General features: G+C 39.3%; 1 protein-coding gene and 1 pseudogene across 1 annotated transcript in view; one reads left to right on the top strand and one right to left on the bottom strand.

Moving 5' to 3' along the window:
• Nucleotides 1-14,367, bottom strand: part of R3HDM2 (R3H domain containing 2) — a 160,049-nt gene that overhangs the window by 79,173 nt on the left and 66,509 nt on the right. The window lies entirely within an intron of this gene.
• LOC118008681 lies at nucleotides 1,076-2,304 on the top strand (annotated as a pseudogene).

Genomic DNA, 14,367 nt, shown 5'->3' with positions numbered 1-14,367 from the left:
CTCCAAATAAATGCTTTTGTTTTTATTAAAAAAAAAATCTGTGGAAATTGAGCAGACCAATGGAAAAGAATAGAGATCATAGAACAAACCCACACATAACCAAAAACTTGATCACATTAGGAGACATAATTCATATTCAATAACAAATGTTTTAGAGCAACTAGTTCTCTATAGAGAAAAAAGTCAGAACCCCACACAAACATAAATTCCATATGGATTAAAAACCTACATTTGAAAAGAAAATTCTTAAAATTTCAGAAGCAAATATGCAACTCTTATGACCTCAGCATAATGAAGGACTTATTAGATAAGAACCAGAAGCAGAAACCAGAATAAAAAAAGATTTAACTTTTGATGACTTTAAAATTTATAATTTAAAACTTAAAACTTCTATACAGTAAAAAATACAGGGTCCTGGAATGAGCCCTGCATCAGGCTCCCTGCTCTGCAAGAAGTCTGTGTGTCTCCCTCTCCCTCTGCCCCTCCCACCTGCCCTCTCTCTCTCTCTCTAATAAATAAAAATCTGTAAAAAAAAATTGTGAAGTTAAAATATAAGCTATAGGGCGCCTGGGTGGCTCAGTCAGTAAGCGGCTGCCTTCAGCTCAGGTCATGATCCCAGAGTCCTGGAATCGAGTCCCACATCGGGCTCCCTGCTCAGCGGGAAGCCTGCTTCTCCCTCTCCCACTCCCCCTGCTTGTGTTCCTGCTCTCGCTGTTTCTGTCTCTGTCAAATAAATAAATAAAATCATAAAATCTTTAAAAAAATAAAATAAAAGCTATAGATTGGGAAAAAAATTATTTGAAACATACATATATGACAAATAATTGGTACCTGATATATACAAATAATTATAAAACAAAAAGATAACTCAATAGAAAAGTTGGCAAAGACTCGAAAGTAGAAACCCGAAAGGCCAATAATAAAAGAAGCTTATCTTCTACTAGTAATTAGGAAAATGCAAATTAAGATGGGGAAATACCAGGTCACACCCAACAGACTATAAAAAAATTTAAGGGGTCGCCTCCTCTTAGTCCCATATTGAACTCGCGTTGGAAGAGGCAAGTCGGGTCTCAAAATGGAGGGCCATGATCCAAAGGAACCAGAGCAGTTGAGAGAACTGTTTATTGGTAGTTTGAGCTTTGAAACTACAGATAATAGTTTTAGAGAACATCTGAAAAATGGGGTACACTTACAGATTGTGTGGTGATGAGAGACCCCCAAACAAAACATTCCAGGGGTTTTGGTTTTGTGACTTCCTCTTGTGTTGAAGAGGTGGATGCAGCAATGTTTGCCTGACCACACAGGGTTGATGGGCGTGTAGTGGAACCAAAGAGAGCTGTTTCTAGAGAAGATTCTAACGGTGAAGAAAATTTTTGTTGGTGGTATTAAAGAAGATACAGAAGAATATAATTTGAGAAATTACTCTGAAAAGCATGGCAAGATTGAAACCACAGAAGTTATGAAAGACAGGCAGAGTGGAAAAAAGAGAGGATTTGCTTTTGTAACTTTTTTTTTTTTTAAGATTTTATTTATTTATTTGAGACAGAGAGAATGAGAGAGACAGAGAGCACATGAGAGGGGGGAGGGTCAGAGGGAGAAGCAGGCTCCCCGCCGAGCAGGGAGCCCGATGTGGGACTCGATCCCCGGACTCCAGGATCATGACCTGAGCCGAAGGCAGTCGCTTAACCAACTGAGCCACCCAAGCGCCCTGCTTTTGTAACTTCTGATGATCATGATACAGTTGATAAAACTGTTGTTCAGAAATACCACACTATTAACGGGCATAACTGTGAAGTGAAAAAGGCCCTTTCTAAACAAGAAATGCAATCTGCTGGATCACAAAGAGGTCACGGAGGTGGATCTGGCAACTTCATGGGTCATGGAGGAAACTTGGGTGGAAGAGGAGGTTATGATGGTGGAGGTGGTGGCAGCAGAGGTAGTTAATGGAGGAGGTGATGGTGGATATAATGGATTTGGAGGTGATGGTGGCAACTATGGTGATGGTCCTGGTTATAGTAGTACAGGAGGCTATGGTGGTGGTGGACCAGGATATGGAAACCAAGGATGTGGATAGGAGGTAGTGGTGGAGGATATGATGGTTACAATGAAGGAGGAAATTTTGGAGGTGGTACCTATGGTGATGGTGGGAACTATAATGATTTTGGAAATTATAGTGGACAACAGCAATCAAATTATGGACCCATGAAGGGGGGCAGTTTTGGTGGAAGAAGCTTGGGCAGTCCCTATGGTGGTGGTTACGGATCCGGTGGTGAAGTGGTGGATATGGGTAGCAGAAGGTTCTAAAAAAATTCAGAAGAAAAGGGCTACAGTTCTTAGCAGGAGAGCGAGCGAGGAGTTGTCAGGAAAGCTGCAGGTAACTTTGAGGCAGTTGTCCTAAATGCATTAGAGGAACTGTAAAAATCTGCCACAGAAGGAACGATGATCCATAGTCAGAATAGTTACTGCAGCTTAAACTGGAAACCCTTCTTGTTCAGGACTGTCATAGCCACAGTTTGCAAAAAGTGCAGCTATTGATTAATGCAATGTAGTGTCAATTAGATGTACATTCCTGAGGTCTTTTATCTGTTGTAACTTTGTCTTTGTCTTTTTCTTTTCATTACATCAGGTATATTGCCCTGTAAATTGTGGTAGTGGTACCAGGAATAAAAAATTAAGGGATTTTTAACTTAAAAAAAAAATTTAAGGGGTGCCTGGGTGGCTCAGTCCGTTAAGCATCTGCCTTCAGCTTGGGTCATGATCCTGGGATCCTGGGATAGAGCACCACGGTGGGCTCCCTGCTCAGTGGGTAGTCTGCTTCTCCCTCTGCCCCTCACCCCCCGCTTGTGCTTGCTCGCTCTCTCTAGCAAAAATAAATAAATAAAATCTTAAGCAATTTTAAAAATTACAGCTTTACAACACTGCATACTGGTATGCCAATACATTGTTCATTTTTGTTGCTGAGCACTACACCACTGTATAAATAAACCACAATTTATTTATCTACTTACTGTTGATAATATCCAGGTTATCTGGGTTTCCAATTTTTAGTTATTACAAATAGAGCTGGTATAAACATTCACGTACAAGTCCTGATGTGGACATATGGATCCATTTCAGAGGTGAAATGGCTGTCATTATGATAAACGTATGTTTAATTAAAAAAAAAAATCAAACTTTCAAAGTGGTTTCACCATCTTACATTCCTATCAGTAATATATGAACTCCCGTTGCTCCACATCCTCACTAGCATTTGATTTCATCACACTTTTTCAAGATCAGCCATGCTAAATAGTTGTGTGGTGGTACCTTATGGTTTTCATTTGCATTTCCCTAAGAACTGATGTTGAACATCTTTGCCAACCCCATATCTTCTTTAGCAAAGAGTCTGTTCACATCTCTTCCCCATTTTTATTTATTTATTTATTTATTTAAAGATTTACTTATTCATTTGAGAGAGCGAGAATGAGAGAGAGTACATGAGATGGGGGAGGGTCAGAGGGAGAAGCAGGCTCCTCGCTGAGCAGGGAGCCCGATGCGGGACTTGATCCTGGGACTCCAGGATCATGACCTGAGCCGAAGGCAGTCGCTCAACCAACTGAGCCACCCAGGCGCCCTCTTCCCCATTTTTAAACCGGGTTGTCTTCTTTTTGTTGAATTATGGCATTCTTCATATATCCCACACTCAAATTATTTTCTTAAACTTCTATTTTCTGCTAGGCTTTTTTTTTTTTTTAAGAATAAGCTCTATGCCCAACATGGGGCTTGAACTCATGACCCTGAGATCAACAGTCACATGCTCCACCGACTGAGCCAACCAGGCACCCCTACTCTGTCTTTAAAAGAGAAATTTTATTTTGATGAAATCATTTTTTTCTTTTATACTTTGTGCTTTTTGTGTTTAACTTATGAAATCTTTCTCTAATCTATGATCACAATGATTTTCTCAGACGTTTTCTTCTAGAATTTAATTTTAGCCCTTAAAGTCCATGATCCATCTGAGTTAATTTTTGATGATGTGAAGTAAGGCTGGAGGTTTTTTGTTGTTTTTTTAATGTGGTGAAGGATAGCAGAATTTGCCACCTCACATATGCCACTTTGGCATAGGATTATTTTGAGCAGAATGAAATTAAGAAGCAGATAAAAGAAAAGCTCTCTGCCCTCCCTCTATTTGCCTAAAAGCAGGACATAAATTTACAAAGGTATCCTCCTTCCCTCTTCACCAGTAAGGACAAAAGTTAATCATAGGAGACAAACCTCATCAGCCTGGAGATGGCACCAGAGGGTTCTACATAACAAACTTTACTAGCTAGTCTTTATCTACCATTAGTTTCACATATACTGCCTTCCCACAATTTGCCACTCCTAGACACTCAAGGTCTTTTTCCTTTGTCTTATCACTTCTCTAAAAATTTGTTAGGATGCTACCTATATAACTTTTTTTTTTTTTTAAGATTTTATTTATTCATTTGAGAGAGAGAGAGACCGAGCACAAGCAGGGGGAGAGGCAGGGGGAGAGGGAAAAGCAAACCCCCTGCTGAGCTGGGAGCCCAACATGGGGATCGATCCCAGGACCTCAAGATCATGACCTGAGCCGAAGGCAGACACTCAACCATCTGACCACCCAAGCACCCTATATAACCTAACTTCTAACCACACCTTTGAGTTACTCATCCAGGCATTTCTCTCATATATATATATATGAAATATGTATGTCAATAAACTTGTTTTTCTCTTGTTAATCTGTCTTGTTACAGAGACCCAGCTGGGAACCTAGAATAGAACGAAAAAAGATTTTTCTTCCTTTATAATGTTTATCTGATTAAGGACCACTTATTAAAGTTTTCCTTTCCCCGCTTAAATGCCTTGAGATAATCATGTTACTTTCTTTTCTAGTCTGTTAATACGTGTGAATTATACTGTTTGAATTTTGAAAGCTGAACCAACCTTGAATTGTTGATAAACCCTACTTGGTCATGATGTATTGTCTTTTATAGAAATTACTGATTTCAGGGTGCCTGGGTGGCTCAGTAGGTTAAGCGTCTGCCTTCGGCTCAGGTCATGGTCCCGGGGTCCTGGGATCGAGTCCCGCATCAGGCTCCTTGCTCTGCAGGGAGTCTGCTTCTCCCTCTCCTCCCCACTTGTGCTCTTACTATCTCTGTCTCTCTCTCTCAAATAAATGAATGAAACCTAAAAAAAAAAAAAGAAATTAATGATTTCAATTTACTAAAATTTTGTTAAAGATTTTTGCATCTGTGTTCATACTAAATATTAGCATGTCATTTTCTTATGTCTTTGACTTTGGTGTCAGGGTAAGGTTGGGCTCATAAAATGAGTGGGGAAGTGTTCCCTCCTCTTCTAAGTTCTTCAAAAGTTTATGTAAAAATGGTACATTAATTCTTCCTTAAACTGTTGGTAGACTTCAGCAGTGAAGCCATCTGAGCCTGGAGTTTCCTCTGTGGGAAAGTTTTAAACTACAATTCAATTTATCTAATAGATATAGACCTACTCTGGTTATCTGTTTCTTTTTGATTGAGCTTTATCAGTTTGTGTCTTTCAAAGAGCTTGTGCATTTAATGTAAATTGTCAAATTTACTGACATAGAATGGTTTGTGGTACTTATCTTTATAATGGCTGTAGAATCATCACTCATGTCCTATTTCTCATTCCTGATACCAGTAATGTATTCTCTCTTCCTTGGCTAAACCTGGCTAAAAGTTCATCAATTTTGTTAATCATTTTATTTATTTTTTTTTTTAAAGATTTTATTTATTTATTTATTTGAGAGAGCGAGAATGAGAGAGAGAGAGCACATGAGAGGGGGAAGGTCAGAGGGAGAAGCAGACTCCCTGCTGAGCAGGGAGCCCAACGTGGGACTCGATCCTGGGACTCCAGGATCATGACCTGAGCTGAAGGCAGTCGCTTAACCGACAGAGCCACCCAGGCACCCTGTTAATCATTTTAAAGAACCAGCTTTGTGGGGCACCTAGTTGGCTCAGTTGGTAAAGCATGAGACTCTTGGGGGGCGGGGGGGAGTCGTGAGTTCAAGTCCCATGTTGGGTGTAAAGCTTAGGGAGGAAAGGAGGGAGAGAGAGAAAGAGGAAGAAAGAGAGAAAGATGGGACTCCTGGGTGGTTCAGTTGGTTGAGTGTCTGCCTTTGGCTGGGGTCATGATCCCGGAGTCCTCGGATTGAGCCCCGCGTCAGGCTCCCTGCTCAGCGGGAAGCCTGCTTCTCCCTCTCCCTCTGCCACTCCCCCGCTTGTGCTCTCTCTCTGTCAAATAAATAAATAAAATCTTAAAAAAAAAAAAAAAAGGAAAGAATCAGCTTTTGGTTTCACTGATAATATCTACTATTTTTCTGCTTCTTAATTCAATGATTTTTGCTCTGATCTTCACAGTTTCCTTTCCTCTGCTTATGTGGACTTAAGTTCCCTTTTCTTTTTCTCATTTCTTAAGGTGGAAGCTTAGGTCAATAATTTGAAATCTTTCTACTTGTAATATATGCATTTAATGTTCTAAATTTCCTTTATAATGTTATAAATTTCCTTTTAAGTACTGCATTAACTGAATCCCAAAAATTCTGCTATGTCATGTTCTCATTTTCATTCTTTAAAAAAATTTTCTAATTTTCTAAAATTTTCTTATTCTTTGACCGATGTCTAATACAGATTATGTTTAATTTCCAAATATTTGGGAGTTTTCAGATATTCTTCTGTTACTGATTACTAATGTAATCCCTTTATGATAAAAGAACATACTTTGTGGGGTGCCTGGGTGGCTCAGTCATTAAGCATCTGCCTTCGGCTCAGGACATGATCCCAGGATCCGGGGATCAAGCCCCACATCGGGCTCCCTGCTTGGCAGGAAGCCTGCCTCCCTCTCCCACTCCCCCTGCTTGTGTTCCCTCTCTCACTGTCTCTCTCTGTCAAATAAATAAATAAAATCTTTTTAAAAATTCTAAAATTTAAATTTATTGAAATTTCTTTTATGGCCCAGAATATGGTCTATCTTGGTTAATATTCTGTGAACACTAGCAAAGAATACTATCATACCATTGTTGAGTAGAGTGGTCAGCAAATGTCAACAAGGTCAAGTTATTTACTGATTTTTTTGTCTAAGTGTTCAATCAAATATTGAGAAAATACTGTTGAGATCTCCAACTATACTGAGTGCTCTATTTCTTTGTTTTATTACTTTTTTTTTTTAAGATTTTATTTATTTATTTGAGAGAGAGAGAATGAGAGAGAGCACATGAGAGGGGAGAGGGTCAGAGGGAGAAGCAGACTCCCTGCTGAGCAGGGAACCCGATGCGGGACTCGATCCAGGGACTCCAGGATCATGACCTGAGCCGAAGGCAGTTGCTTAACCAACTGAGCCACCCAGGCGCCCTCAGTTTTATTACTTTTTGCTTCATAAATCTTGAAGTTCTGTTATTAAATGCATAAACATTTATGATTGTTAGTTTTCTTAAAGAACTGACCCCATTTTCATCATGAAATCACCCTCCATATCCATGGTACTATCCCTTGCTGTGAAATCTACTTTGTCTAATATTAATATAGTAACTCCTCCTTTCTTCTGATTAGTGTTCCCATAGTATATCTTTTTCCATCCTTGTACTTTTAGTCTATCTGTGTCTTTAAATGTACTTAATGTGGGTTTCTTGTAAATAGCACCATAACTAGGTCTTGCTTTTACGTGCAATCTGACAATTTTCACCTATTAATTGCAGTGTTTAGATCATTTGCATTTAATGTGATTATTTATATGGTTGGATTTAAGTCAACCATCTTGCTATTTGATTTCTATTTGTCCAATCTGTTCATCTTACCCTTTCTGGATGTCTTTTAGATTAATTAAGCATTTTATGATTCAATTATCTCCTTTCATGGGCTTATTAATTATACCTCTTTGCTTTTTTTTTAAAGTGGTTTCTTTAGGATTTAAGGTATAAATCTTTAATATATCACAGTCTATCTTCAAATAATATACCATTTTGCATACATTGTAAGAACTTTAGAATGGGGCGCCTGGGTGGCTCAGTCAGTTAAGCATCTGCCTTCGGCTCAGGTCATACTCTCAGGGTCCTGGGATCAAGCCCCACATCCAGCTCCCTGCTCAGCAGGGAGTCCGCTTATCTCTCTCTCTCTGTCCCTCCCCACTGCTCGTGCTTTCTCCCTCTCAAATAAATAAATAGAATCTTAAAAAAAATAAAAATTAAATTAAATTTTAAAAAGAACTTTAGAATAGTATACTTCCATTTCACCTCTCCCAACCTTCTGGGCAATTGTTGTCATACATCTTACTTCTACACATCTTATAAATCCCACAATACAGTTTTATTATTTTTGTTTTAAACAGTTATCTTTTTAAATGTTTTTTTCCGGATAAAAGAACTAGTAATAGTTTCTATATAGACTTCTTTTTTTTTTAAGATTTATTTATTTATTTTAGAGAGGAGTGGGGCAGAGGGAGAGAGTCTTAAGCAGGCTCCATGCTGAGTGCAGAGCCTGACTCCAGACTTGATCTCACAACCCTGAGATCATGACCTGAACCAAAAGCAAAAGCTTAACGCTTAACCAACTGCACCACCCAGGTGCCCCTCTATATAAATTTCTGATTCTCTTCATTTCTTTAATGTAGATCTAAGTTTCCATCTGATATAATTTTCTCCTGCAATTAACATTTCTTGTAGTCATAGCTTGATGGTGACTAATTCTATTAGCTCTTGTATATTTTAAAAAGCTTTATTTCATCTTTATTATTTTTACTGTGTTAAAATTCATATACCATATAATTCACCATTTGAAGTCCACAATTCACTGGCTTTTAGTGTATTCAGAGTTGTGCTTCCACCACCAAAATCAATTTTAGAACATTTTCATCACCCCTAAAAGATACCCTATACCTATTAGCAATAACTCCCCATTTTCTCCCAATCCTCAGTCATAAGCAACCATAAATGTACTTTCTGACCCTAGAGATTTGCCCATTCTGCACATTTTCCTCTTCAATTTTTTTTTAAAGATTTTATATATTTATTCGACAGAAAGAGACACAGTGAGAGAGGGAACACAAGCAGGGGGAGTGGGAGAGGGAGACGCAGGCTTCCCGGCTGAGTAGGGAGCCTGATGCGGGGCTCGATCCCAGGACCCTGAGATCATGACCTGAGCCGAAGCAGATGCCCAATGACTGAGCCACCCAGTCGCCGCCCTCTTCAATTTTTTAAAGGCATTTTTCACTGCATATACAATTCTACATTTATAGGCTTTTTCATTTAGCACTTTAATGTTACCACTCTAGTATCTTCTGGCTTGCAATGATTCTAATGAAAAGTTTGCCATAATTCTTACCTTGTGTATTAGTCAGGGCTGCCATAACAAAATACCACAGATGAGATGGCTTAAACAACAAAAATCTACTTTCTCACAGTCTGGAGGCTATAAGTCCATGATCAAAGTGTTGACAGGTTTGGTTTCTCCTGATGCCTCTCTCCTTGGCCTGCAGATGGCCACCTTCTCACTGGGTCTTCAAGTGGTTTTGTCTCTATACACTCATGCCCCTGTTGTCCCTTTATGTTTTCACATTTCTTCTTCTTATAAGGACACTAGTCCTTATAATCCAATCCAGATTAGGGCCCACCCTAAAAGCCTCATTTTTAAAAAGATTTTCTTTTTTAAAGTAATTTCTACATCCAAAAGAGGGCTCAAACCTATAACCTCAAGATCAAGAGTTAACACGCTCTACTGACTAAGCCAGCCAGGCTCCCCCTTAACAGACTCATTTTAATTTAATCACCTCTTTAAAGACCTTTCTCCATGTACAGTCACATCCTGAGATAACTGGGGGTTAGGATTTCAACATACAAATTTGGGGGCACACAATTCAGACCATAATCCGTCTGTATACAATGTAGGTTCTTTTCTCTGTATCCTTTGGGGACTTCCTCTTTTTTCACTAATTTGAGGCAATTTGATTAAGATGAATCTTGGTATAGCTCTCGTCATGACTGTTCTTTTGGATTCTCATGGATCTAAGCATCTCAAGGAACCTAAAACAGAAAAAGTCATGAAGAGAACTACACCAAAGCATATCATAATCAAATTGCTTAAAACCAGTGATGAAGAAAAAATCTTAAATGGGCTTTCTGGATCTGTGAGTTTACAGTTTTCATTAAATTTAGAAAATATTCAGCCATTATTTCTTCAAAATATTTTTTGCTGTCCCCACCCCTATATTCCTGAGACTCCAATTACTTGTATTCTTAAGACTGCTTGATGTTGTCCCACTGTTTACTTATTATTTACTTATCACTGTATATTTATATTTTCAATCTTTTTCTTATATTTCATTTTGTTTTACTTATTTTTTTTTTAAGTAAGCTCAATACCCAATGTGGGGCTTAACTCACAACCCCAAGATCAAGAGTCACATGCTCTACCAACTGAGTTGGCCAGGTACCCCACTTATATTTCATTTTGGATGAAATTTTTTTTGTCCCGCTGAGCAGGAAGCCTGATGTGGAACTTGATCCCAGATCCCAGGACCCTGGAATCATGACCTGAGCCAAAGGCAGACACTTAACTGACTGGGCCACCCAGTTGTCCCTGGAGGTTTGATTTGGGTCATTTTTATATCTTCCATGTCTCTATTTAAAAGCTCAATCTTTCTTTCAGTTTTTTGAACATTTGGAACAGTTGTAACTGTTACAATGTCCTTGTCCACTAATTCTATCATCTGTGTAATTTCTAGGCCTATATTGACTGGTTTTTCTCCTCCATATAAACTGTATTCTGTGCTTCTTTTATATGCCTGATAATTTGTGATTGGATGCCAAATGTCGTCAATTTTGCATTCTTGGCTGGTGTTTATTTTTGGCTTTAATTTTGAGCTTTGTTTTAGGAATTCCTGACTTAGAAGCAATTTCATCCTTCTGAGGCTTGCTTTTATGCTGTTAGGCAAATCCAAGGTAAATCCTTTAGATTAGGGCTAATTTGACTGCTTTACTGAGGCTACGCCCTTCTAAGGCCTCCATTCAATGTCCCAGGTGTTAGAAGGTGTTTCTGCTCTGGCTAGTAGAAACACAACATATTTGTGGCCCTGTATTCCAGGGACTGTTCTGCTTAATGCTTTCTGGTGGTCTTTTTCTGGCCTTGGGTTAATTTCTTCACTATTCATAAACTGAGTAGCACTCAACTAACAAGTCTAAGATAGTAAAATCCAACAGAACTTTCTGCAATGATGAAATTGTGGCAACTGAGCATTCAAAATGTATCAGTGCAACTGAAGAACTGAATTTTTAAATACCCACACGAGGTTAGTAGCTACTGTACTGGACAGTTCAGATTTAGGGTAAACTTCTACAAATTTCTGGAGCTCTCTCTTTTTGTGTGAAGCTTTCTTCTGTCAAATACTCTGCCCACAAATTCTAGCTGATCTGGCTTCTCGGAGCTTTTACTTCTGTCTCTTCAAATGTGGGAGACTGCCAGCTCTGTTTAGGTATCTCTTCTCATCCAAATGTCTAGAAACTTTCATCAGATGGGGCCATCACAGTGATCAACTTGTTTCCCTTCTCTGAGGTTTCACTGGTCTGCTGCACTACCCTTTGTCCAATGTCTAAAACAGTTTTAAAAATATATTTTGTCCAGTTATTCGTTTGTTTTTATCTGTTTAAGGCAGAGGCATAAATCAACTTCTTGTTCCTCCACCATGACCAGAACTGTAAGTTCCCTTCCACTGAGTTTTTAACTTTGAATTATTATTATTTTTATTTCTGTGGGTCTGAATCACTTGTTTCTGCTGATTTTTATTTGTAATGACTTGAGATATTATTATATTACTCTTATTAGCTCTTATTTGTTGGCAATCTATCTTTAGGAATTCTCTGAAGCTAGGATTGAGGTATGTTCCACCAGGGATGATCTGAGTTTGCTTCTCTTAGGTGCCTAGGAGCTCTATCAACTTGGATCTCCATTTAAAAAAAAAAAAATCAATTTATACATATTAAACTTTCTGATCAAAAAACAAATTTGCATGGCTCAAAAAAATTTAAATTAGTTCCCTTTCCCTTCCTCTTGGTTGGGGCCAAAGATTGAACTAGCACAGTGTGTAATAAAGGATTTAACCTTGGCCAAAGACAGGTCTGGTCTTTGCTCTCAGCTCCCTGGAAGTAAACCTAAACTGCAGAAATGCCTGTTGTTTAAAGTTTTTTTTACTGAGGGCTTTGAGCTGTGCCAGAGGGTCTAACAATGTGATTAATAGTGGGGACTATGAGTCACACAGGATCAGCACAACTTCAGGAGGGGTTAGAGACTGAGGTCAGCTACACTGGCAATCAAACATATCTACATGATGGAGTCCCAAAAAAAAACTTGACACCAAGCCTCGGGTGAGCTTCTCTGGTTGGCAGTACTCTATGTGTATTGTCACACACCACTGCCAGGCAGAGTTAACACTGTCCCTGACTCCACTAGGAGAGGACAAACAGAAGCTCAGCATTTGGAACCCTGCGAGACTCTGCCTCATGCATCTATTCTGTTGGCTGATTTTAACCTGTATCCTTTTGCTTGAAATAAACCGTAACTTTGAGTGTAACAGCTTTTATTGAGTTCTATAAATCCTTCTAGCAAAGTCCTGAACCCAAAGGTGGTCTGGAGGACCCTCAAACTCTACAATGGTGCCAGAAGTAAAGCTGGATTTAGGGACTGTTTCCTACGTTTGCACAGTTAGCAGCACTAGGACTGAAGATTCAGGGGCATGGCTGGGGAGGAGCAAAAAAGGCAATACAAGTGGCCAGGAGACTGATTTCATACAAAAGGATTGGGCAAATAAGTAGTCTCAAGTAGCATTCCTCTTAGCCTTCCCTCAAGAACGTTCATGCTATCTACCCCTACCTTAACACTACCAAGTAATCTAAAAAATGCCAGAAAAATGAAACATTACTCTTAAAGGTCTAGATCTGAATTAAGATCTCTAAGATAAACTCAACTCTAATACACAATGTCATGGGGGGTTGGAAACGGAGGTTAACAGCCCAGCAGATAATATGCAATTTTGGTTCTGAATGTCATCTAAAAGACTTTTACAGTAAACTAAGGTGAACTCAAATTTATTAAGGATGCACAACACCACCATCAGACAGTCAGGGATAGACTTCTGCTCAAGTAAACCATCCTCCCAGCATGCCAATAATAAATATGGTCTAACTTTGTTAGGCAGACAAAATTTGGATGGTTATTTCAGAAACCAAGTATGTCTTTCTGGATTTTCAATTTTTAGTCTGTGTCATTTTAGTCTCCAAAGTATAATTCCAAGTAAGACTATAAAGTCCTAGTATCCTTACCATTCTAAAATATACAAAATAGAGAATCCCCAATACTTAGGATCCCTCTTTCCCTACACTGATATCCTATTATCCAATGAGTCAGTCTTCTGGTAAGGCAGGTAGCTAACTACCATGTGCCAAGAGCAGTAGAAACAGTTCATAAGATTTCACAGAAAGGAAGATAATTGGGGGCGCCTGAGTGGCTCAGTCGGTTAGGCGTTTGCCTTCGGCTCAGGTCATGATCCCAGGGTCCTGGGATCAAGACCCTCGTCAGGCTCCCTGCTCAGTGGAGAGCCTGCTTCTCCCCCTCCACCCCTCCACCCTCTCCCCCTCCTCTCATGCACTCTATCTCAAATAAATAAATAAAATCCTTAAAAAAAAAAAAAAAGGAAAGGAAAATGATTGTTCTTGCCCTTACAATTTAAATCAGTAATTTAAAGATACATATGTGAAATTAAAAACCAACAGAAATTCAAAATAATGAGAAAAACAAGTCCATTTACCTCTGATTTTCCTCTAAGATTAGACCTCCTTGAATGCAGGGATTGTGTTTTATTTTTTTTTATTTTTAAAGATTTTATTTATTTATTTGACAGAGAGAGACGCAGCGAGAGAGGGAACACAAGCAGGGGGAGTGGGAGAGGGAGAAGCAGGCTTCCCGTGGAGCAGGGAGCCCGATGCGGGGCTCGATCCCAGGACCCTGGGATCATGACCTGAGCCGAAGGCAGACGCTTAACGACTGAGCCACCCAGGCGCCCAGGGATTGTGTTTTAAATCATCAGCAACCTGAAAACAGAAGGTTCAAGACGCCTGGGTGGCTAAGGCCGGTTAAGTGCCAGACTCCTGATTTCAGCTCAGGTCATGATCTCAGGGTCATGAGATCAAGCCGCACAAGGGGCTCCACGCTCAGTGGGGAGTCTGCTTGAGATTCTTTCTCCTCTCCCTCTCCCTCTGCCCCTCCTCGCTCTTGCACACATGCATGCTCTCTTTCTCTCTCTCAAATAAATAAATAAATAAATAAATAAATAAATAAATAAATAAATAAA

This window comes from Mirounga leonina, unplaced genomic scaffold (assembly GCF_011800145.1).
Source record: "Mirounga leonina isolate KUSES-001 unplaced genomic scaffold, KU_Mleo_1.0 Mir_126, whole genome shotgun sequence".
Taxonomy (NCBI): domain Eukaryota; kingdom Metazoa; phylum Chordata; class Mammalia; order Carnivora; family Phocidae; genus Mirounga; species Mirounga leonina.
This window is presented reverse-complemented; position numbering and strand designations above follow the sequence as displayed.